The 3,284-nt window shown below is 44.0% G+C and overlaps 1 long non-coding RNA gene across 1 annotated transcript in view; it reads left to right on the top strand.

The window, feature by feature from the left end:
* LOC130585889 (uncharacterized) overlaps positions 1 to 3,284 on the top strand; it is a 38,176-nt gene that overhangs the window by 31,128 nt on the left and 3,764 nt on the right. The window contains exon 4 of the long non-coding RNA XR_008966640.1: positions 1,585 to 1,645. This is a non-coding gene — a long non-coding RNA (uncharacterized LOC130585889). The remainder of the gene's footprint in view (positions 1 to 1,584; positions 1,646 to 3,284) is intronic.

The raw sequence follows: 3,284 nt of genomic DNA on the forward strand, positions 1-3,284 counted from the left end.
AAAAAAAGGGAAAAAAGAGAGAAAAAAAAGCTGTCTTCATTCTCGAAATGAAATTAATGGATGCAAGGTTTAATGGAGGAAAAGTAATCCCCAACAACACCCAAAGCTGCRTCTTCTTTTTCTGGAGAAATGCAGGATCATGTTGCCTCCCTTTTGACATATTTTTGACTAATTATGGCTGGACAAGTTGGGGGAAAAATGCAGCCTCTGAATGGCCTTTGATGCAGCTAAACCCAGGTCCTGGTGGTTTTTTGTGTGTTTGATCAGGATTTCCAGCTGGAACGCCGGGTTTCATATCATTTTGGGGGCAAAAAGAAAACAGAAGGGAAGAGAATGTCAGGAAGGGATGAGTTTTGGTTTGGAYGGATTGCAGAGGGTCAGTGGGCTCTGTGCTGTGCCTCAGCAGACTCGTTGATTGGGAATACATTGATTTTTTTTGAGTGCTGGAGGTGGATTTGTGGAACATCTTGATTTCCTGGAGTTTCCCTGTGATTAATTTCCTTTGGGTTATGGACCCCAGAGAGTTTGGGATGAGTCTTGGAAGGTTCTTTTGGGCTGATGCTGGTTAGGATACATTGAATTAAAGGCAAGAATAGTTTAAGAGATTATTTCTACCTTCCCTAATTCCCAGTTCTTTGGGAATAAAATGTTTTTTTTTTTTTTGGAGGAGCAATGCATACATCCATCCTCCAGCAGGCAGGGAAGGGATCTGCCCTCGTTGATTGGGAATACTTTGATTTTTTGAGTGCTGGAGGTGGATTTGTGGAATATCTGGATTTCATGGGGTTTCCTTGTGTTGAGTTTCCTTCTGGTCATGGCTCACCAAGAGTTGTTTTCAGCTGATTCTAGATAGAATATATTGAATTAAAAGCAAAGATTGTTTAAGGGAATCTTCCTACTTTCCCTAATTCCCAATTCTTTGGGAATAAAATGGCTTTTTCCCCCACGCACAGGGGAAGGGATCTGCCCGTGCCTGGGCAGGAARGAATGCAGCTCCTTTGATCCAACAAACACCCACAGGTGGTTGCAAAACGTTTTTCATGGGGCTGAGCTGATTTTATTAATTGGAGTTGAGGAAGAAATGCGTGTAATCATTTCCCTCRCCGCTGCTCATCTGGATTTGGGGTAAAAGTGCCAGCTGGGATGGTTTGAATTCGAGCAGRATTTGACAAAGCATTAATTGGTGCATCCATCGAGGGCTGTGCTGTGTTTGTGGAGCTGACCTCTCTCTGAAAGAGGGAATTTTGCTCAAAAGAAGCCAAAAAAATCGATTGGAGAAAACACAATTCCATCTGATGATCTCCCATCTTTGTTCAGCAGCTGGGAGCCTCTGATGGAAGGTGGGAAAACAAGTTTTCTCATCCTTTTTGCACTAAAATAATTCCCAGAACGGCGTTTGTCTCAAGGCAGGATCCCACCAGAGCCCTTTCCACTTAGAAATGGGGGAAAAAAGGGCAATTTGGTCAAAAAGGRCTGAAGGCAAAGATGGATTGGATGGAGCCTGAGATGGGAGGGAGGGTGGGGATCACTTCTTCATCTCCTACAAAATAAATGAACGCTCTCCTTTCTTCTTTTCCTCCACAGAACCGCTTTGGGGCAAACCAAGAACCGAGCAGATTTTTTTTTTTCCCCACTCATTTTCACGGTGAGTGAATCCTCTTTTCTCCCCTCCTGCTGTCACATCCCGCTCCAAAATGCGACTTCAGGTTCCAAGGAAAATCTCTCTTTTCCTAATCTTTGCCCTGATAACACAGAGCTTAATTTAGCAGCAGCCAGGCAGAACATTTGGGTTTTGTCATCCATTTCCAAAACTATTGTTGGCTTCTTCTTCCTTTGTTTCCACACACCGCCACCCCCAGCTCGTTTCAGATTTACATTTTCTCGGAGGTGCCAAAAGATAAGTTAATGCCAACTTGATGATTAATTAACTAATTCTTCCCTCTGCCCTGAGATGGAAAGCTTTTATCTGAGTCACCTATTAATTATTATTTTATTTGGTGCTGCATGGGTACGTTTGAAGGGATTCACGTTCCGCCCTCCTGAGAAATTTGGGCAGGAATTTATAGAAYTAAGGAAAGCCAAAGGAACCTTCAATTTGTTATCAGAAAATACGTCTTAATGTTGAGATCAGGGGGCTTTTAATATCTGTATTTTGTAAGCCCCAAACAATGTCAGAGTTTYGCTGTCAAAATCGCTGGAAATACCCAATTCTGAGACTTTCCAGCATCCTCAGAGATGCAAAAACCAGGAAAAAGTTTGATTTTCCAGGGGCTGGGAGAGTGGCTCAGCCATTCCTAAGCTCAGCCTATTTCCCTGGGCTTTAGAAAAGAAAAACACACCTGGGGGGCTTCCAGTGTGGGAATTTCCAGGAGTACTGGCACATATCCCTTATTTTGGGAGCTGAGAAGTGGCTGCAGACATCTCATCCCAATTCAGAGTCTTCCCAGCGGGGTATTTTGAATTCAAGTTGGAATTCAGAGGGAGAGAATCGTTATTTAAAGTGCCATAAACTCATTAAGTGAACAAGTTTAATGAAATAATGATAAAAGAGTGGGGTTGGACAATGATGATAAATTTATTGGTGGTGAGTTTGGTTACCTCATCTCCTTGAAATCATGATTAGGGATGAGGTAAGTGAGAATTTTATGGCAATGGTGCATTTTTTATGGCACCTGGGAGCCCATGGGAGAGATCCTGCACATCCCAGGGAAAATCCCCACCAGGAAGAAACAGGAGGACCCCACACAGCAGGAAATCCCAAAGAATTTCAGGAGCTCTGTGCCCAAAGGTGAACCCCTCAAGGCAATGCTTCGGTTTTGAGGGGTTTAAAAAACTTCTGTATGCATTGAGATCCATCTCTGCCCCTCTTTCCCCACTCCTGGATGTCCCAAAAGTTGTAATTGATGTCCCCAAAGGCCACTGCAGGGTAAATATTGAATGGGAATGACACCTGTGGGTGCAGACACCACGATCATACACCCTGGGACCTTGTGTGCCCATGGGATCATCCCATTGTCCTGCTCCTGGGAAATCCAGCTCCAAATGCCTTTTTTTACTTTTCTGAAATCGAGGTCCAAACGCCTTTTTCTCTTTTCTAAAATTAAGGTGCAAATGCCTTTTTCTCCTATATGAACTCCAGGTCCAAATACCTTTTTCTCTTTTCGGAAATCCAGATCCAAATGCCAGGGATGCTCAGGGTGGGCCCTGCCTGCAGCCCAGAACTAAAGGCAGGAGGGACCCAATGTTTCTCCCAGCCCCTCGTGGCATTCCTGGCAATTCTCTGC

Source organism: Malurus melanocephalus, unplaced genomic scaffold, assembly GCF_030028575.1.
Source record: "Malurus melanocephalus ecotype Western Australia unplaced genomic scaffold, MMel_1.1 scaffold_993, whole genome shotgun sequence".
NCBI lineage: Eukaryota > Metazoa > Chordata > Aves > Passeriformes > Maluridae > Malurus > Malurus melanocephalus.